This window comes from Ambystoma mexicanum, chromosome 3p, assembly GCF_040938575.1.
Source record: "Ambystoma mexicanum isolate Mex_15411 chromosome 3p, UKY_AmexF1_1, whole genome shotgun sequence".
NCBI lineage: Eukaryota > Metazoa > Chordata > Amphibia > Caudata > Ambystomatidae > Ambystoma > Ambystoma mexicanum.
Genome location: NC_090925.1, coordinates 915,061,662 through 915,084,463, shown reverse-complemented (window position 1 = coordinate 915,084,463; position 22,802 = coordinate 915,061,662). Strand labels below are relative to the sequence as shown.

At 45.0% G+C, this 22,802-nt stretch overlaps 1 long non-coding RNA gene across 1 annotated transcript in view; it reads right to left on the bottom strand.

Moving 5' to 3' along the window:
• The window catches only part of LOC138579649 (uncharacterized), a 472,376-nt gene that overhangs the window by 105,413 nt on the left and 344,161 nt on the right, over positions 1-22,802 (bottom strand). The window lies entirely within an intron of this gene.

Below are 22,802 nucleotides of genomic sequence, written 5' to 3'. Positions count from 1 at the left end.
AGTGTCGGGTTTGGGACATTGGTCTGTGGCTTTAATGTTAAAGGTGATTGTGTGATGGTCATACTATGCGCAAGATAGGTTGCCTTGTGAATTGATACAACAGGTGATGTCATCTAGCCAATTGAGGGTTCTACCTTTGGAATGGGTGGGTTCCGTGATATGATGAATGAAGCCAAGGTCCATTAAGGTATTACCCAGATCAAGAGTCACAGGGTCGTCGGGGTCTTGGAATCCAAGATTGAAGTTGCAAAGTAAATGATTTGTGATTTAGTTTTGGCTTTGTCAGCTAGGATGGACATGATGTCATCTGGGAAGGTGGAGACGGGTCCAGGTGGACGGTATATTAGATGAAGGGTGACAGTTTGATAAGGTGAAATGGGAAGTTTGATCGATAGTATTTCTGCAGACGGGATTTGTTGGTTACTATTACTTCTGATGCCAATGGAGATTTTGTGGATGAAGGCGACGCCACTGCCTTTTGTTTGATTAGTGTTACGGTCACATCTAATAATAGTGTAGCCGGAAGGAATGGCGAGTGCTAGTAAGGGCCCAGAGGCAGCATGTAGCCAAGTCTCCGTTATAGCCAAGAAGTCAAGGTCTTGTGTTGTAGTGAAATCAGCAATGTCTAAGGCATGTGCAGAGAGTGACCTGGCATTAATCAGGGCACCTTTAATCAAAGTTTTTTTGGGGGGTCATTAGGCTGCAAGGCTGTGGTGTTCCTGAGAGGTTGTGTGTGTGAGGGTGTTTTGAGTACAGTGGCTGCCTGCTGTGACAGGGATTGCCTCTGAGGTTGGACGGTGGGGCGGAGGAATCTTGAGCCAAGTCTGTAATTCCTTAGGTGTAGGGTGCAAGGCTGATTAGGTGTTGGTTTAGTGGCGAAATGTTCCAACCATAGTGCAGGTGAGTCCAAATATGGATTATAGGGAATGTGCATCGTCATAGTGTTGGGGATGTTGTGACTCAGGGTGGCACGGCCAGGGGTGGAAGCCCTCTGTCCTGAGGTGCAGATGCAGTTCAAGTTGCTAGCTATGTGGGAAAAATTGTGTTCACTGTAGATAGTGGTACAGGCGGAGGAGATGAAGATCGGGGGTAACCAGGAGGTGATTACCATGAGGTAGTGCCAATGCATAATGAGCTGCAATCTAGCGCAGTAGGTACAAGAGTGCTAGGGTGGAGAGACAATAGGGCGTGCGGACTAGTAGCCTGATACCCAGTGGTACAAGGGATAGAGTGCTAGGAGAGCTTGATTACAGGCTGCAGCAGGTCAGGTAAAGGAGGACAGAAGGACGAGGTTGGATAGGGCGTGTACAGAATGCTGCGTGTGGGGTGCAGTCCAGTAATGGCTAACGTGCCAACAAAGGGAGCATATGCAGGGATGGGGAGCAGTTGTAGCGAGGAGAAAACTCAGAGGCAGCAGCATACGTGATGCAAGATTAAACGCACACAGATACAAATGAAATGCTATGAAAAGTACTTTTAGTAAGCAAGGTTGTTATTCATGAAGGTACGAGGAGTTGTTGGGAAAAACAGTTAATGAAATTGCTGGAGATTTAAAAAAATGTTTGTTTTAAGAGCATTTTCTCAAGAAAGTTAAGAAATGTGGATGTGCATTTTACAAGCTCTGTGTGTAACGTTTGGTAAAAGAGAAGAAAGGTTGATGGAAAAGATTTGTAGTAAACTTTTAAATGGCAGTTGGTGTGTGGACGTTTAATATGTTGTCAGCATGATGCATTCTAATCTGTAGGTGTTTATGTAGTCCTAGATTATTTGTTTGCCTTCTGGGACTTGTAATGTTTACCAAAAATATAAACACAACTCCTTGTAGGGACTTTTCATCAAAATTTATTTCACATGTGATGTCATCAGTGATGTCATCAATGACATTTGTGATGTCATCTTTGATGCCCTGGGTGTTAGTCTTTGCACGGTGGTGGCGCGAGTTATGGTTGCTTAGCTTACCATAACTGGCAAATTTCAGGGGTTTTTCGGTTTTACTTGTAACCATAACATCCCTTTAACAACATTTTTTCATACAATTTCATAGGTTTTTATTAGTGCAACTTAACCATAACATCCCTTTAACAACGTTTTTTCATTGAATTTGATAGATTTTTATTAGTCCAACTTAACCATAACGTCCCCTTAACAAAGTTTTTTCAGTAAATTTCAAAAGCTTTTTATTAGTCCAACTTAACCATAACGTCCCCTTAACAATGTTTTTTCATTGAATTTCAAAGCTTTTTACCAGTGCGTGCTATTTTCCTACAACTTACTAATATCATACTCATCCAATGTAGCAATATTTGTGTTGAACTTACAAAGTGTCACCTTAAAACTCTGCCGTTTCCCACCTTCTAGAATAATTTTTAACACTTCTATACACTTTTTGCAACTATTTGAACTAGTTTTGCATCCGTTAACGTCTACGAACATCTGACTTCATTGCAGACCTTCCGGTGAGTGCCAGATGACCATATGCTGGCGCGCGGCATAATGACGTGTTCGAGGGACTGGAACGGTGGATACCGGCCCGGCAGACCAGTTTTTCAGCCCAAGTGAAGCGAGGGTGGTTAACGAGATCTCTGGGACCATTATACCCCCATTCCAACCCTTGTAATGGGGGATGAAGGCCATTAGCACCCTAGGTTCCCAAACCGGAATCCGGGGTACTGAAAAAAAAGATTTTTCTTCCTACACCGGGACGCCTGCAGCGTTCCGGTGTAGGAAGGGAAATCCTTTTCCAAGATGGCCACCAAGGAAAGGGAAAGCAAGGGTTCCATACAGAGCCCCTCTTCGCTTTCCATGGCAGCCTGCAGAAGGGAAAAAGAAGACCCTATGGCCATATTACCACAAACACATTTTTCTTTCCTTTCAAATGTATGCTAATTTCTAATAACGTTACCATCAAAGTCATTCCCAGGTGCACATGGCCACTTTAATCCTATGTGTTGTCCCTTGTGGTCATGGGCAGTAGCCACATTGTCCGGATCATGACCTTATACCATGACCCCGACATTCTGGCCACTTCCCATTGCTACAGCCTACCCCTCAGTCACCATGACAAACGGGAAATCATATTGTGCCTTCTTTATTGTATTGTAATAAATAAAGGTGTAACCCTCACCTTTCGAAACAGTATTTGATAAGGTTAACAAGTGCAATGTGGTGTATTGTTGCATGTTTTTTCGGAGATGTCCGCGGACACCAAAACACAGTTGAAAGATGGCGGGTGCATCGGAACAATCTGACGCACTTCACGCTCTTCACCATCCAATGAGGCAACGCGTCACATGTCCGCGGACTTGATGCAAGCATAGTACCCGATTAATGTCCTGTCCGCGGAGCGAACAGGGAAGTGTGTCCACGAAGCGGACATAGATATCACTAATTTTTTGAGACCTACTTTTTGGTTGTTTTAAAGAAAACTACTGGACGGATTTTCATCAAATTTACAAAAGCACGCTTTCGGGACCAAGCCGCTGCTCCTGCCGCAAATGTGGTGAAAATCTGTCCAGCGGTTTGTGCTGTAGGCTTGCGCAAAGTTTTTCCCTCATTCAGTTTATGGGAAAAAAGAAGTTTTGGGGCCCCCCCTATAACTTTTCCCCCCCTCAAACAAACCTCACCAAACTTTGCAAAAAAATTCACAGTGGCCCATATACTTTTTTTGCAAAGTTTGGTGTGGATTCGTCCAGGAGGAGTGGAGTTATAAGCCGCCCAAAAAGTGCTCTTCCTATGGAAACAGCAACTTAACCATAATTACACTACCACTACCGTGGTCATGTAATATATATTACACGGCCACAGTAATATATATTACAAATGTTAATGTTTTCTTTTAAAAACCAGTTTATTATTTCAAAAGGTAACATGCTACATTGTATGTCGCTGTGTGTTCATTTGCAGGTTCTGCGTAATGGCACATAGGTGCTCATGGGGGCATTTGGCTACGCTGGAGAGGAACGTCATCCAAAAAAGTGTACAATATCATTAGTGTTGGTTATGGGAGTGTTTTCGTATTACACAAGTGTCGTAATGTAGTTAAAAAACGTAGCGGTATACGTTTATTGACTGAGGGGTAGGCTGCAGCCATGGGGGGTGGGCATTAGGATATATTTGAAAGGAAGGAAAAAAGTGCTTGTGGTAATATGTTAACAGGGTTTCCTTTTTGCTTTCTGCAGGCTGCCATGGAAAGCGAAGAGGACCATGTATGGAACAACCACCTTCCCTCTCTATGGTGGCACTCTTGGAAAAGGATTTTGTTTTCTAATCCGAGATGCCACAGGCGACCCGTGTTAGAAGGACAAATCCTCTTTTTTAGTAGCACACGTTACTGCTTTGCAAATCTAGATTTTTAATGGCAAATCTTATTGCGTCTATGTTCTATACTGAGAAATATAAAGTAGATGGAGTGTATGAGATTTTGTTTTTTAATATTTTTAAACTGTGAAAGTGAACATTTACTTTGTTTACGGATGGCTTTTTTTTGGGAAGGACAGCTAAGAAGAAAAGTTGCAGACGGAAATGAGCAAAGAGGCACCAAACAATAATATGTGGGGGGGGGGGTAGGTAGACGGGGGAAAATGTTGTGCGTGTGTTATTTGTAAGGTAGGGGCAGTGTTTCTCATGCTCCTTCATTACAGCAGTGGTGCTGTTTCTTGAGGAGGAGGGATGGCCTTAGCTCATGTCGTTTTCAGATAACTAGTACTTTTGCTAAAAGTATGTACTGTGTACTACATTGTTAACGGCTGACTACGAATAAGTGTTGGAGCTGTGCAAGGGAAATGTTGAAGGTGGAAGTTCCTACATCAGTAAAAAATGTATTTCCACACTGCCCACAAGGCATACATCTTATTGTTGAGTGTGTACGGATTCTCGGACACATCACCGTGCTGTGCGCCAGCATATGGTCATGTGGCATTCTCCGCAAGGTGTGCAATGAAGTCAGATGTTACTTTACATTATGGTTACGTGCTACTACTACAAACCGATGAACTTTAACAAAAAAACTTTGTTAAAGGGACGTTATGGTTTAGTTGCAATACTAAAAACCTATCAAAATCAGTAAAAAAAACGTTATTAAAGGGAAGTTATGGTTAGGTTGCACTACTAAAAACCTATGAAATTCACAAAAAAAAATGTGTTAACTGGACTTTATGGTTCGAAGTTCGGTTGCCCTAATAAAACCCTAGCACATTCAGTGCAAACACTTTGTTAAAGGGACATTACACTTACTTTGCACTACCAACTACATACCCATATTATGGGTACATGTAAAACCCCAAAACCCCAGAAATTCACCAGTTATGGTTGGTACGCTAAGCAACCATAACTCGTGCCATCACTGTGCCCTGCGGTTTCCTACTGACACCGCACCTGCCCGGTGTATGTGCAATCACAATGCAGGTATCCATAGGACACCAGTACTGGCTGCATGTCTGCATTTTGTGATGCACCTTTAATTAGTTGTGGGAGCGCACGTCTGTCCATTCCACAGTTATGAGCATGCGTATGTCATCCTCTGTGTCCTGGCAACACTGCCCTTATCCAGCATGGTAGGAAAAAGTTGTGACGTACTTTCAGTACTTCGAGGCATCCACCCACGTCCTACGAACAGCTGTGCACATGAACATTGCACTTGCTGTAGCCTACAAACAACCAACTTGTGCATAAATGGTCCACAGACATGTGTCGTACTTTTAATGAGTCTGGGAGGCCACCCTGTTCGTAGGACACCTACGGACATGCGCGCAACATATTACGCCCAATACGGATCCTGCGAACAGCCGTCCCGGTGGAGAGCATTTGCGATGTCACTATGTGACCGCATCAACACTGCGCATGGACCCTTATTTGCCGGACACGCTCGGGGCCCCCGGGGATCAGAAAAGTACTATTTTCTGCAATGTAAGGAGTGTTCTTGTGAAAGTATAAATGTCCCACACTGTGCCATTGTGCATGTAACTATTTTTTTGAACGATTTAGGCCCACATTCCGGTTCCAAGTGCTCCACAGCAGCCCTACAAAAAGCCACACCCCATAGCTGCTCCGCAGTCTGTTTGGGCTTTGCAGAGCAGAGTCGGGGGCCACTTTACTTTGTGCTGGAATTGCTTTCTCATCAATTTTACTGTGCTATACTACCTTTGCAACTAATGGCAACCATGACTGCTGGTACTGCCTCTAAGTCAGCAGCATCCACACCCTGACCCTCACCGCCACCGCCTCCTTCTGAAGGGCATGGACAAGGCAACAGGCGAGGTGATGAACATATATATCAAGAGGAGAACGAGAATGAAGTATAGCAAATCCCCAATGCCTGCAGGCAGCATGATCCCTGGGTATGGAAACTGTTTACCAGTGTAGGAGACGTGCCAAAATGTCGTGCTTACCTGGTGAGATGACACTCTGTCACAGAAAACCTGGCTTGTACAGTTACGGTGCCACCTCAATGCGACGACATCTCAAAGTGAACCAGAAGGCAGCAGTTCGGACGGCGGTGCCCTTCGAACAAGGCAGTAGGTTACTTTCTTCTACAGCATCCTCTGCATCTGCTCCTGCTACCAACAGGGACACTCCTGTGGGGCAACGGATCCCTGAAGCAGCCTTGCAGGCCATATGCACCACAGCAGACCCTTCCCTCTCAAAGGTCATTGTATTGTGCATTTACTGTGACACGCTACTCTGCAAGGGGGAGCAACTTCGAAGTGTTTTCGAGGAGTCGGTCTGGGAGCATGAGAATGAGTGTCCCCCTACCTAAATGAGGGCCACACAACATCTTCCTCTCTCTGCACGTGCCCTATCTTATCCTGGCGGTTGGAGATCCTTCCCTACCCTCCCTTTCCTTCCTTTCCTTCTGTGTCATGTCTTACAAGACCAAGAAAGATACAAAACAACCAAAAAATAAAAAAGAGTTTTAAAAAGGCTCTTTTCAGAGCCACCTTTCACAGTTCAAAAGTAGCATTGCCAATTAAAGGATGCAGGACGACGCGCTACCAATAAGCTCTGCAGATTGCGCAATGCATGAAGGGAGTAGTAGCTCAGTCAAAAACATTGCAGTCATTTCCGGGAGAAAGTACTGCCTCTAAAAAGAGACATTTTGTAGTGTTTCATTGTGTTTCGAAGGGTAGAAATGAGCAAAACCCACTAGAAAAATGCTTGTTGTACTTGCAAAAAGGGCAGCAATGCATTTTTCATATTTCACAAACAAAGCTGATTGCCTGAATTAGTAAGATGAACTCCATCTGTCGGAAAAATGGTTGTGCTACTAAACGTAATGTTAGCATTGTGGAAGTAGAACATGCCAACATCTTGCAAAAAGGCAAAAACTGCCTTCTTCACATTGCTCCTCGCTTTCTCCATTTTTGAACCAAAGCGAGAAGAATGCAGCCACGTCTGTGTCTGTGCAATGCAAGAAAAAAATTACCCAGGAGTTCGGAAACAAACCCATGAGCTAGCCAAGTGCCTCCTTCATCGCAAATTGCAGAGAAATTTCAGTAACATGTCCTAAACTGTTCCCTCCACAATGAAGAATAAGAATGGCTGGATGATTGAGCGTCACCAAAGTGGCACAAAGAGGAACCAAAATCATCCATTTCATTGCACATACTCCATACAAGTGTTAATCCACATGATAGAATCCTAAATGTGCAGCCACTCCACAGTGTGTTGCATGCACTTTGAACAAATGTATCTAAGAGTCCCCCAAAATGCATACACTCTGCCTCCTGACCAATACAACCATAAGCATAGGCTTCTGCATTCCTCTCTACAAACAGACCTTCTGCCACAGTCTCAGGCTGTTTGCTTACACACCACGCCCAGAAACCTTATTGACCAATCTGTTAGCCTCCACAGTCCCATTTCCATGCCTGCCAACCTCAAAAAAGCCCCAGATGTGACACATGCGATCCTGCAAATACTGTGATACCCACAGACTTATCGTGCTGTGTACGGGAGTGGGGGAACAGATTTCAACCAGGTTAGGGGATTTCGTCTTTAGTGGTGGCTCTGGAAAGAGTCTTTTTTTTGGTAGGTTCCTGCAAACAAACACCTTTTTTTGGGGGGAGGGGTTCTTTTTTTCTCCTCCTTACATTCTTAGAAGAAACTCTTCAAAGAATCCTGTAGATTGTAAAACAATGTACAATTTCCAATGGTGGTCAAAAAAATGCATTGTCACAGTAGAACATCCCAGCAGTGCACAGAAAAGCAGACATGCTTCTGTTTATAAGACCCCTTCCCATCTCTGGCTGCGGACAAATGACATTTGGATAGTCCCGTTCTTGTCTTGGTGGTATGCATGAGAAAAGCAACAGACGTGTGAAGGAAAAATGTCTTTTTAAGTTATATGTCAAATATTACACTGTTGCTCACAAAGAAATATTATTGTACTTGGGGGCAGGGGGTTGCAAAGACATGTACATTATGTCTGTTCCCCCCAGAAAGACGTCAAGCATCCTGGCTGAGACCAGGAATTCCTGTCAAACCAGTTTAGCAGAAAGAATAATTTTGCATCTCCCCGCAAATTGATGCTGCCAGGCCAAGTGCTCTGTTCCGCTGGACCTGAAGTGTGATAATTACAGGCTATCCCAGACTTCCAGGCAGAACTGCTCTCAAGGACAAAGGATGGGGGGAAGCCCTGTGCTTGGCCTTAGAAGTGTGAGTTCCTCTACATTGAAACTGGAAGACTTCAAAGGGGGAGTCATGGCAACCCTTGTGCAAGCTGACATGGGGGAAGACAGTTGGGCTGTGGGTTGGAAAGACCACCCACATTTGGGACAAATTCAGCCCATTTGATCTGAAGACCTCTTCATATTAAGACATTTTTCTCTGCAACCTAAATAAGCAACAATTTGATATTATGCCAGTATTTTTATGTTATTTTTGGACAAGTAAAATAAGTCTGTGGGCCTCATTACACGGACGGCGGTGGACCAAGGTGCTATTAGCACCTTGGTCCATGCCGGTAAAATACCGGCACCGCCTTGGTGGAAAGGGGAATTACCGCCCTATTCCAAGGTTGGTGGGGCGGTAATTCCCCCTTCCCCTATTGCCCTTCCCCATTTCCATTTTTGCCCCATAGGGCATAATGGGAATTGGGAAGGTGCTAATTACGGCACCGCAAATTGTGGTACCGTAATTAGCTCCGTGGTCCCTTTGCGGGTTGGCAAAAAGCAGGCGTTAAATTCTCCAACCCGCAAAGGGACCTCGTAGTAAGGCGGTAAGGGTTTACCGGTGTAATGAGGTAGTGTTTGTCTTCCTGGCATGTGGTGGAATGGAATGGCAGTAAACATTTATTTTGGTGTGAATCATAAATGGCGCAGGCATGAAACTTGAGGAAAATATGCTAAATGCTAGTATGCTGATATGTAGCCATTTGCAGAATTTTAGGTGTTTTGTTTCTCCTAAAAACAGCAAAATTGTGCCTAAGGGCAAAGCATCATCGCACAGAACTGGCATTTTAACCGGCATATTCCTTGTGAAAAATGGGATCTGCCTATCTGATTTTCATTATGGTGACTAGTGTAAATATCCAGAACTCATGTTTGTGAAAAATAGGCTTGTGAGACAAATGGAGTCATAAAACGCACCCACTTAAACTCATGTCACTTCCTTGGACCAATCAGCTCGAAGGGAGGAGGTGACACTAGTTGCCTGGCCTATCCTATTCAAGGAGTATGTCCAGGATACCGCCAACCATGTAGTAAAATTCTGTGATGTCACTCTGGCTATTTAAAGAGGTAGACAGGGAGGCATAGGGATAGTCATCATTCAAAATTTACCCTGCAAGATTCAAAGACTCCGGGACCAGGTCCATTGGTAGCTGACCCAGATCCAGGCAGAACCACCTATCCAGAACCACCTACCCTGAACCACCTATCCAGAACAACCTTCATCCCAATAATTCAGGGAGAAAGGAGGAAAGGCTGCTGACCTCTTTAGGAGAATCCAGTGACCAGACCTTTTTGCCCAGCTGATTCATCCCGCTGTCCACAGTGACCAGACTTTGCCCAGTTGTCCCCCCCCCAGGAGCCCAGCCATCCCTGGGACCAGATCCTAGGCCCTGCTGTCCAGAAACCCGGCTGGCTGTCCAAATTACCCAACTCATGTGTATTTTGTAAGTATCAACATCACCTGCACCCTAAAACTGCATATCCTGGTCTTTTCCCTTGCAATTTGTTCAAATCCTATAAAAACCCCATTAAAAAACCCTAGTCATTCCCCAAACTGTTAGTATCCTCTGTGCACCCATTCTCTAGAATAATCTGTGTTAGTTCATATTTGTTAGCAGCTTGCTTCTCCATTTCTTTTAAGTATTTGTGTAAATCCTTAATATTATTTGAAATAAATGTATTAATACCCCTATAAGGAGGTTCACGGCGCAAGCTAGTTAAAATTGCAAATTATCCCCCTTGTGTGTGGTGTCTCTCTTTAATAAAATAGCCATTAAAATCTAGTCTTGGTAAAACTAGCCTGTTGGCATCAAAAACCGAATTTGCCCATGTCGTGTGCTTTTCTCTAAAAATCGATTCACATTTTCCCATAAAAACCCATATCATCATCCCATAAAGAGTCAGCCTTTCACTTCATTGTCCTATCTGTTCTGTACCTTTGTTCTCCATCACAAATAAACAATTTCCGATTTTGATTGCTAAGCCCATTTCCTTAACTGTGTGCTTGTTTAAAGTCTGTGAAAAATAGGAAATTGCAATTCTGGCATGTTTGATTTTTGCTGCAGTGTTCCTCCCAAAATCGATTTTCTCACCTATGTTCATGTTGCTTTAGTACCCTGTCCAGCAGCTTGTAAGCATCCTTGCCTCTTTAGCACAGCCACATGAATTTCCGTCCTATATATCTGACTGCAAATATAGACTGACCTCAGAGTAGCAAGTGCAATCTGTGTATGCTATTTTGCTCAATTTTAAGGTTTTCATTTTCTTCTTTCACCTCCCATTCAGGAGTGGTGGGTCGAATTTACATTAAAACAGATGTTTCCCTCTTCTTGATGACTCTTTGCCACTGTTTTCTATCCACACAGACTTTAGTTAGCAGGTGTTTGGGGGAAGTGTTGAGCAGGGAGTGCATGACATAAGTGCCATCTATGAGTGTGACAAAAAGTGATCTTGCAACCATTCATATTTCTCGTTTATGTATCTGATGTCAGAAAGTTAAAATTAATTGTATTATAACATTTTGCTGTATATTATCACCACACTGGTGATTGCTGCCCTAAAAATGTGTTTTGCTCTGATTTTACATTTGAATTTTAAAAATAAAAAAAATATTTCCTTGTTACACACCGGCCTGGTTCGTGGTCCATTGCAACACAGGGTATTTGTCAAGGTGGTTGTGACACGGGTTGTGTGCCTTCTCAAAAAAATGATGCAGGGTTCAAAAAATATAAAAGGCTGTGTTTTATTGTGCGCCACCTTCAGTGTCAGGGGTAGAATTCTCTGTCTGGAGCGTGCCGTGTCTTAGAATCCATTTAATCACATCAGCGACATACAAAGAGATGCCAGTTCCCCTCCACCGGCACAGTAGCAGGAGCAGGCTCAAAGTTAAGTATGCCGTAATGATTTGCAGTTCGTCCCTGTAAAAAAAGGGGGGAGCAAATGAAAACCAGAGAATGTTAGAGTAAAAATATAAAGGAACATTGGAATTTAAGATGAATATTAGTATAGTTGATTATATCTTTTTCTCATTTTTCTTGTTATTGTTTTGAGGTGTGTGTGATGAATCCTGCAGAGTCATCACTAATCCCTAGCCTATATGTCTTCCCATGTGGCCAGGGGAAGGCAGCCACTACCTGATCCTAACCCCAGGGGTGGCATCAGGAGGGCAGATCACATGAGAGGATATGGCTGTCAGGGGGAGGTGGTGACTCCTTTGGCAGGGACACCTTATTCATTTGTTACTGGGGATGAGTATCCTATAATTCCCAAATACCTAATGGCATGCTGTCATTGTTCAAATCCCTGTATAATTGTAGGGCTCCTGGCGATTCCCTGGTCTGCCCAGGTAGAAGAAATATGAATGTATACAGCTGATCAGGGCATCCCGAATGGGCGAATAACTCTCGTGACTCAGAGGTGTTTTATGAAAAATACTTTACTCATACCGAGTTTTCTGATAATAGCTTATTATTTTGCCTAGTACAAATGAGTAATCCTAATTATGCAGGGCAGAAACAAAACATTTAGTGCATATGTTTTGATGGGATAGGCACAGAAATCAATGCACATAGAGGGGAAAACAACAGAAAAAATGTTTACAAAACATTTGCAAGTGCAGCAAAGAGTATGTTGCCATGTGGAGACTCTGAGTTCCTGAGTCTGTTTTTCGTGACTTTTGGAAGGCGGTCTCCCATCACTGAAAAGTATCTGCTGGGAGCTATAGCGGAGTGAATGCGGAAAGAAGTCTGTTGCTATGTGTGCCCGTGGAGCACGGGGGGGGGCCTGGAGGAATTATCACTCAACATTACTAAAGAGTATAAAAAGGCGATCTCACTCTCAGGTAACTGCTTCTAATTTTCATTGACTTCAATTGAGTTTAAAGGCAGTTTTTTGAATTGTCAATAAGCAACTGCTCCCTGTTAAACGACCGCACAGAGAAAAACATACAGGCACATGGAAAACACTATCTTATTGTATAGCAGCACAGTAGGACGTAATTTCATCACACTGCATGTAAAGCCGGAGGTAAGGGCAAAGGCAGGGCGAATTATCCGTTCCCCGTCATCTAACGTTACTCTACGATATTTTTGGAGATTACTACTGCGCATCTTGTGAGGAAATCTGTGGCTGTGACAGCACAATTAGGCGGATATCCACGTGCTATAAGATAAGAAGTGGCAGTGCGATCTGGAGGGACAATTTTAAGGCACCCGAGTTGCACAATATGCCAGGGGCCAAAGAACAAGAACCAACTACATCCCTTTCTCTTGTTTTCGAATCGCAAATGCAACTACAATCTGATATGACCAAAATCAGATATTAACATCAAGTCCTTGCCCCACATCTAACGTAATGAATAAATTGTTCAAGAACAATCTAGACTATACCTTGTCCACATCCTCAATGAAGCAGATGATAACAAAGGGGATGATAAATAAAAGAGCGCTGAGTGATAGCATATTGTGTGATGGAAAATTGTTGGACCGAGCAAATCTGGGGACGGACTGTGTAGATGTGGAAATATCAGAATGACTTCAGCAAACATCCAATGAAGATGATGTAATTAATGTTTCAGAAACCTTGGGCCCTAGACTTTTAAAAGGAGGATCGAAAGGGATAGTGCAACCGACTGTAAACCTGCAGGATCATCAAGGTGCCCCCTCTCCGAAAAATTCATTGTCAGATTCCACTTTTTCTGCACTGATTTTCGTACAGAATGTATTGGTCAGTGTATTCGAATTACTGAAGACAGAGGTCCAGAATCATTCAGGAACCTTAATCAAATTAACCAAGTAGGTGGGGGCATGGGAGTCATCAATGATAGGTTTAAACGGTCTGATTTATTCCTCTACTGTAAAAGACCTTAGCTTTCTAAAGGAGGAAAGCATGCATCAAACAACAACTCTGATTAAAATTAAATCATACTGGCCTTGATGGAACAGGAATTTCACTCAATGAAACTGGAAGTAAAAACATTGGGAGAGACCTAAATGAGATGAAAACCCTGATAGTGGAAGAGTTCTTGCAACGTGTTCCTCTAGCTGACACTTGTCTATTTATAAGGCTGGCCCAGTTTGGGGAAGTCTTATCGACTAAACCTAAGCAGAAGTCTAACGAAATGAGCACTAATTGTTTGGTAACATTAGAAAAGGATGGTGCATCCCCTGCTAATGAAACGGAAACACCCACTACTGGGACTTCAAAGACGATTCCCACATTAAAGGATTTGAATGAAAGCCAAGAAGTCAAAAAAAGCAAACTTCAAAAAAGGAAAAACTAAAGGAGGCCATGGAAAGAAAATCTATCATGGAAATTCCACAATTCCAGCCTCAAAAGTCAAAGAACAAAAAAAAACAAAAACAAAAAAATTGGGGAAAAAGAAAATTCTTCAAGGCAATGAATAATGTTGCTGGTAAATCTTTCTGAAATGCCAAATAATAACTCTTCTTAAACCAACATGAATGACCATATACAAGAAACAGATGCAGACCCTAGTAAGATACAAACCATTCCTCAAAAAATTCAGCCTGCCATACCAATAAATAAAAGGAGTGTGGGCCTACAGACAGAGGATCTAAAAGTAGTGGAAAAGCGCCCACTACGCTTGGAACCAATATTCTTGAAAGAGTCAGCCAAGTTACGTCAATTGCAAAACTCTGTGAACAAAAGTAATGAGATTCATCCACTTCGAAACACTGTATTTGGACCTGCTCTGAAAGAGCAAAACAAAGGCGGCCAAGAAAATCCCTTAGAAAAGGATCCCAAGCCTTCAAGAAGTTGATGAAAAATTGACTATTGAGGAGCAGTGTAATGAGAAGAAGGAACCCAGCCTGTTTGCAATACCAAGAATATAGTTAAAAAGGACTGATCCTATGAAAGGACAAGTGAGCCTGAATAGGGGACCTATTCTGGCCTTAACAAAACTAATACCAGATCTTTTCCTTTTATCCACCCACGATATTGATCGTATTAGCTTTCCATATGATCAAATCACACATATAGTTGAGGTGGTAATGACTTCTCAATTGGGAGTAAGAGCTTTGTTGAATGCATCAGGCGATCTCATAACTCTAGGGTTAGAAGTGTTTGCGTCAATGCCTTTAATAAACCATAGTCAAAGGTTGGGTCAGTCACATACAACAGGTAAGAATCAAGCGTTCACCCAAGAAAAAGAAACACAAAGGGGAGGCATGGGAGAAGATTTGGGTTAGGCGAGAAAGAATAAAAACAAAATTTGGGGGTTTCTACCAGGAATTATCACTGAAGTTTTCCAGAAGTTGAGTACTACTGAAGATTTACTTTAGTGGCGGATTCCCTTCAAATAGTTAGTTGGAATACGCATGGCTCCAGTTCTTTCAGGGAGGTTCAGATGAGGAATTACATCTTTAGGGATCATGATGTTATTCTTCTACAAGAAACGTGGCTGACAGAAAAGATGCAACTCATAAAAGAAATGAGATCAACATAAAGTGGTTTAAAACAGGGGTGCATAGTAGCAACCTGCCTCTTTAACCTTTTTCTAGCAGATCTTTGGAGCAGCTTGACTGCTCATTCTCTAGTTGCCACTGTAATGGTAATCTAAAAATTACTGGCCTCGCCTATGTAGACTATGTATTCCTGATAGACTGAACCCGCGATAGGTTTGCAACGACAGATCACAGCCTTTGCAAATGATGCTAAGGAGAACGATCTTGTCATCAACCCGAGCAAAACTTCTGTGATGGTATATAATCAGATACTTAAGAAAGGGTCTGGAAATTTCAAGTGGAGGCTGGGTATCAGAAATTGCCAGCCGTAAAATAATTAAAATACTTGGGTTTTATGATCCGATCTAATTTAGTTTAGTTTAGTTTATTATTTGTATAGCGCCGCCTGGCCCTAGGGCATCCAGGCGCTGGCGATGAATACAACAAGAATAATACAACAGAAATGTACAAACCGATTACATATTTACAAATTTACAGTCTTGGTGCATGCTAGTAAGGTAGGGCTAGGCAGTTTACGTTTCTTTGGATAGAAGCCAAGTTTTGGTGTTGTGTCTAAATCTGTGAAAGGAAGGTTCTGATCTCAGCTCGAGTGGAAGTGAATTCCAAAGTTTGGAGGCAAGCACGGGGAAGCTGGAGCCACCTGCTTTTTGGAGCTTAAATCTTGGGATATTTAAGCAATGTGTTTGAGCTGATCTGGTAGGGCGCGCTGGGGTGTGGTGATTGAGATTGTCGGATAGGTATCTGGGTGCTTGGTTAGCTAGGCATTTGTGTGTGAGTGAGATGGTTTTATATTCAATTCTTTGTGGTATGGATAGCCAATGGCAGGTGCGTCTGGCGTCCGAAATGTGTTCATGTTTGGGTATGTTCAGGGCTGCTCGCAAGGCGTTGTTTTGTATGACTTGTAGTTTGTTGATGTTTTTCTGACTGGTTCCCAAGTATAACGCATTGCAGTAGTCAACTTTGGAAAGGACTAGCGCTCTGGCTAAGGTGATGCAGTTGGATGGTGAGAGGTAAGGTCTGCTGGCATTGATGAGTTTACAGGTGTAAGCAGTGGCTGATGAGATGGAATTGATCTGTCTTGTCAGTGTGAGGGAGGAGCCGAGGTAGATTCCTAGGGTTTTGACGCTGTTAGAGACGATGATGTTATTGCCGTCTATAGTGAATGCTTGATAGAGTTTGTCGAGTTTATTAAGTCTGGGTTGGGAACCTAGGAGAAGAAGTTCGGTCTTGTCGTCATTGAGGCATAGGCCATGCTTGGCCATCCATTCTTGGATAATGGAATAAATGTTGTTGAGAGCAGTGAGGTCGGTGGAGTAGTCGCCTGTTAAAGGGATCAGTATTTGGGTGTCATCTGCGTAGTTGGTGTAGATGACACCCAAACGGTCCAATATGTCAAAGAGGGGTTTCGTGAACACATTATATAGAGTGGGGGAGACGCAGGAGCCCTGGGGGACACCGCAAGTGACTGGGGCTGGGATGGCAGAGGCTGTGGGTGCGTAGACTCTCATGGATCTGTTGTTAAGGAAGGAATGGATCCATGCGTTGGCGTTATCTGAAAATTTGGCTGCTGAGGATAGATGTTTGCAGAGGATGTCGTGGTTGACCAGGTCGAAGGCGGCCGATAAGTCAAGAAGGAGTAGGATGGATAGTTTACCATTGTCTTTAATGTTGTCCATCTGTATCTTGAGGTCAATCAGGGCGGTCTCAGTGCTGTGTTTGGGGCGGAATCCTGATTGTCTGAGTCCTAGTAAGTTATTTTTCTCAAGGTGGTTCTGTATCTGAAGATAGGCAGCTCTGTCAAGGATTTTTAGTAGGAAGGGTACGGTCGTAATGGGTCTATAGTTGGTGGGGACATTAGGGTCAAGGGTGGGCTTCTTAAGTAAAGGAAGAACCCAGGAGTCCTTGAGGTTGTTGGGCACTATGTTGGAGGTGAAAGATGAGTTGATGAGGGAAGTGATGAAGGGAGCAAGTTGTTTGGCTGCATCTTTAATGACTGGGGCTGGGCAGGTATCGCCTTGGCATTTGGACGGTTTAAGAGAGTAGATTATTTCTTCAACCTCTTTGATGGTTATGGTGGAAAACTCAAAGAGGTTATTGTCATCATTTTGGGGGGTGGTGTGGGTGTGTGTAGAGGGGATGGTGTTATCAGTGAGGGTGAGGCTTTCTTTCTTTGTCAGGATTTTGGCTTGTAGTGTGGCAATTTTGCCTAGGAGTGCTTCCTGGATGCTCATGCACCAGTGGATGTCTTTGTTACAAGTGTCTGGAGTGGGGGAGGGTGATTCGAGTTCTCTCAGGATATTGAAGAGCTCTTTGGTATTAGATTTGGCGTTGCTGATTCTTTCATTGTACATGTTTTTTTTAGACTGGATGATGGCTGATTTATAGATGTTCGATGCCAGTGCGTAAGATGTCTTATTAATAGTGGATGGTGACTGTTTCCATGCTAATTCAGCTTGTCTTTTGGATTTGCGGAGTGTTTTTAGTTTGGGGGTGAACCAAGAATTGAGGTGTGCTCGTGGTTTGGCTTTCCGAAGCTTGAGTGGTGCTATGGTGTTTATGGCCTTAAGGATAGTTGTGTTGTATAACTCTACTAGTTCAGTAGGGTTGGTCATGGTGGGTGAGAAGTCGATGATGGGTTGGAGTAACGGGAGGAGTTTCTCTAGTGTGATATTTTTGTTGTTTCTTGTGAGTGTGGGTGGGGCATTGGAGGAAGGCCCTGGTGTTTGAGTGCCTTTGTTGATGGTGAAGGTAATAAGGTGGTGATCAGTCCAAGCGCATGGAGTGTTGGAAAGGATGGTAGTGTTGCAGTTGAGGTCAGCTATCCAGTCAAGGATGCGGCCTTTGTTGTGTGTGGGTTGTGTGATATGGTGGGTGAGTCCTAATTCTGAAATTGTGTTGGCGACAGTGTGAGCTTTGTCATCTTTCTCATCATTGAGACCTAGATTAAAGTCTCCTAGGATGAGTAGTCGAGAGTTAGGTTTGATATTGTCAGAGAGTAAAAGGGCTATGTCGTCATTAAAGGATAGTATAGGGCCTGGCGGTCTGTAAATGAGGTGGATGGTGATAGTGCTTGTGTGCGTTGTGTATAGTTTGAGGGTGAGTAGTTCCGCTGATGGCAGTGATTGGTTTTGTATGTGTCTTATGTTGATGGAGCTTTTTGCAATAATGGCTACTCCACCACCTTTAGCTGTTTGTCTGTCTGCACGGTAGATGGTATAGTCATTGGGTATAGCAAGTGATAGAGAGGGGCCAGACGCTGGGTGGAGCCAGGTCTCTGTAATAGCTATGAAGTCGAGATCATTGAAGGAAATAATGTCGGCTATGTCTAGGGCATGGGCGACTACAGATCTCGCATTGATGAGTGCACCTTTGATGGTTTCGGTGGTGATGCATGATTTTTTGATGTGGGTGCGGGGGGAGGGTGCGTTCAGGCCGTGTGATATCTGGTCTGACGGAAGTGTAGGGCGTGTGCAGGGAGGGGCAGATTTGGTTAAGGTTATATTTTGTTTGTTGCCTAGATTGAGGAAGGATACGGGTGTGTGTGTTCTGGATCTGAGTCGGGTGAGTCTCGATGAGCCTGAGCAGGGATAGGATTTGCTGGTAGTGAGGTTCGTGATAGTGGATTGGCCGATGGGAGTAGTTTGTGATGCTTCTTGGGGGCTGGAGGTGTCTGCTGTGCGATGAGAGTCGATGGAGGAGGTAGGCTGGAAGGGGTTGATGTTGGGTAGGAAGGGGGTGGGGCAGGGTATGGGATAATGTCTGGGGCAGGCTAGTCTGCTGAGGCCATTGGGGTGTAAGCGAAAGTGTGGCCCTGTACAAGGGGTGTCATGGGGGACCAGGCAGAATGGGAACATAATGAGGAAGGTCCAGGTTATCATATCTGAATTTAGAGGGAACTGGCGCACAAAATCATCAGAGAGAAGCTAGTACACAATGTTAGTGCACAATGGTGCTGCAGTGAGGGTACTAACGCAGAGAATCAGAGAAATGCTAGTACACAGTGCTAATACACAGTGCTAGTACACAGTGCTAATACACAGTGTACTCTAAGCGACCATAAGGCACTACACAATGTCACAGTGGTCTCTAAGCGACCATAAGGCACAACACTATGTCACAGTGGTCTCTAAGCGACCATAAGGCACAACACAATGTCACAGTGGTCTCTAAGCGACCATAAGGCACAACACAATGTCACAGTGGTCTCTAAGCGACCCTAAGGCATAACACTATGTCACAGTGGTCTCTAAGCGACCCTAAGGCAAAACACTATGTCACAGTGGTCTCTAAGCGACCATAAGGCACTACACAATGTCACAGTGGTCTCTAAGCGACCATAAGGCACTACACAATGTCACAGTGGTCTCTAAGCGACCATAAGGCACAACACTATGTCACAGTGGTCTCTAAGCGACCATAAGGCACAACACAATGTCACAGTGGTCTCTAAGCGACCATAAGGCACAACACAATGTCACAGTGGTCTCTAAGCGACCCTAAGGCATAACACTATGTCACAGTGGTCTCTAAGCGACCCTAAGGCACAACACAATGTCACAGTGGTCTCTAAGCGACCCTAAGGCACTACACAATGTCACAGTGGTCTCTAAGCGACCATAAGGCACAGCACAATGTCACAGTGGTCTCTAAGCGACCATAAGGCACAGCACAATGTCACAGTGGTCTAAGCGACCATAAGGCACAACACAATGTGAAAGTAGTTTGTGTTAGACCGTACTGCAAAAACAGGGTTCAGTGAAGGCTTGAAGCAGTTCAGGTTGCTGGCTGGAGCAGTGGAAAAAAGGTTGCTGTAAGGGGCAGTATGCTTGCCCCAGAGGAGATGGGCAGGGGATCTAGCCCTATGCTCGATGGCGTATACAGGCTAGAGATAGGCACCGTGTACAGTGCCTTCGAGGTGGGCCAGTTCAAAGCCTGCTGGCTTGTGGTTGGCTCCCAGTAGAGGAGAGGGGCCAATCACGATGTTTGCAGGGTTGCGGGGCCGGGTGGAGGGCTGAAGATGCGACGGTCAGCCATCTTTAAATGGTGTGGACCTAGGGGCTTCAATTGGTGGCTGGATGCACTCTGAGTGCAATAATGGGGCAGATCCTGGCTGGAGAAGGCCACACGCTTGAGCGGCGCGGATATTATTAAATAATCCGCCGCGTGTTGCCTTCAAGACGCACGCTCGTGCTGCGGCTAGGGACTCGTGACATACCTGGTGTCAGGCAGGGCTGGCTACTGCTCCAGCAGTAGATGGAAGGAGCTCCTGCTCAAGGTGGCTCTGGAGTGGTAGGGGCAGAGTTCCTGGTCCCTGGCTCCGAACAGGCACCCAACAGGCCTTAGTGTGGCCTTTGTGCGGGCCGGCGAATCCGCCTGCCGGCGGATGCTCGTTCGAGCTAAGAGGCGGTCTCAGCCTCGTTTTGGCGCCGCGCTGCGCCCGGCATGGAGAGGTCAGGCAGGCCTCTCAGACCTAGTCAGGCGGTCTCTGTGGGCCTCGTCTGTGCTGCTGGCTGCTTCGGGGCGGGGGAGAGGGCTCCTGCCCTCTTCCCTGGGCAGATGATGTGGAGTGCGGAGGCACGGGCACCCAACAGGCCTTAGTGTGGCCTTTGTGCGGGCCGGCGAATCCGCCTGCCGGCGGATGCTCGTTCGAGCTAAGAGGCGGTCTCAGCCTCGTTTTGGCGCTGCGCTGCGCCCGGCATGGAGAGGTCAGGCAGGCCTCTCAGACCTAGTCAGGCGGTCTCTGTGGGCCTCGTCTGTGCTGCTGGCTGCTTCGGGCGGGGGAGAGGGCTCCTGCCCTCTTCCCTGGGCAGATGATGTGGAGTGCGGAGGCACGGGCACCCAACAGGCCTTAGTGTGGCCTTTGTGCGGGCCGGCGAATCCGCCTGCCGGCGGATGCTCGTTCGAGCTAAGAGGCGGTCTCAGCCTCGTTTTGGCGCCGCGCTGCGCCCGGCATGGAGAGGTCAGGCAGGCCTCTCAGACCTAGTCAGGCGGTCTCTGTGGACCTCGTCTGTGCTGCTGGCTGCTTCGGGGCGGGGGAGAGGGCTCCTGCCCTCTTCCCTGGGCAGATGATGTGGAGTGCGGAGGCACGGGCACCCAACAGGCCTTAGTGTGGCCTTTGTGCGGTCCGGCGAATCCGCCTGCCGGCGGATGCTCGTTCGAGCTAAGAGGCGGTCTCAGCCTCGTTTTGGCGCCGCGCTGCGCCCGGCATGGAGAGGTCAGGCAGGCCTCTCAGACCTAGTCAGGCGGTCTCTGTGGGCCTCGTCTGTGCTGCTGGCTGCTTCAGGGCGGGGGAGAGGGCTCCTGCCCTCTTCCCTGGGCAGATGATGTGGAGTGCTAGCATTAGAAGTGCATCTTGGAGAAAAGGTAACACAACTGACTAGCCAAATGAAAGAAATCCTGCACATGTACTGCAAGGGAAAGGCAGTTCCTATACTAATGTACGGTATTGAAGTTGAAACTACGCCCCTCAAAATTAACTGGACACGTATAGAAGGAAGTATTGTGAAAACATAAAAATTGATATGAGGCTGGGAAGCCCAAAGGAAACACACCAACACAGGTTACAAAGGACATACAGAGTGCTTTATTTAAAAGCTACAACAGTTACCAAAGTCAATTGACAAACGGATAGCTATTCGGCTCTCAGAGTAACGTAAGGAACTTCAACGAGGGTTCGATGCATTAGTAGAGGGACCGTACATTGGAATACTTGGGCTTTTATATCATTTATCCAGCCCTTGGCCAACCCCCTCGCGGGTTAACCATTCTCGGGACCAGGCCTAGGGTTCCTTGCCAGGTCAATCCTATAATGTATGCATTTTGATCAGTTCCGCTGATACAGTTGTTCATTTACACATAGGTCAGGGATAGGACAAGGTCTCAGTTCACGACCCCGACAAGTGGCCTGCAGGCATATTAATTATTCATGTGTGCGGAGGTCACAACGGCCAGAATCTCACTCAGAATGTCATTCGGCCTCCATTTTGATGTTCAGGGTGACTTCCACTTTACAAGAGAACCTAAAATGGCGGCTAAATCCAAGATGGCGACTTACATACCTTTTTGTTAAGGTCAAGACCTTGCCGCGGAGTCTATTTACATGATATTTTAGACAACTTGGCGTAGGCCAATACACATTCAAATACTGCGATAGGAGGCATAATATTATTTCAATTCCAACAGTATGTGGAAAAAAGTCCTCAACCTACCGCCATCTTTTCCAATGCCCAGGTTAAGATACAAATTGGGCCTACAACCTTTGCATTCTCATGCTGCATGGAAAAGGATCTCCTTATTCAGATCAATCATATCCCTGCAAATACATTCTTTGTATGTCGATATTAGCAGACTGATGAGTAAAAACACCAATGCATTTTTTAATGAATTGAAGCATGAAGTCGCAGACCAGTTATTGAATTGTTGTTCTTCTGAAAAGGATCTAGTTGAAAACCCATTGAAGGTAAAAAGAAAACGATTAGACCAAACGACGTTAGTGCACACTAATTTTTTTTTTTAAAATGTAGGTTTAGCAATTAGAACACAAACATCAAGACATTTAAGGTGCAGGGAAGGATCTATGATCCTGGCACAGAATCACAACGAAATACACAAAGCAAAGAAAATCCAAAGGTAGGACCCTCCCATCCCC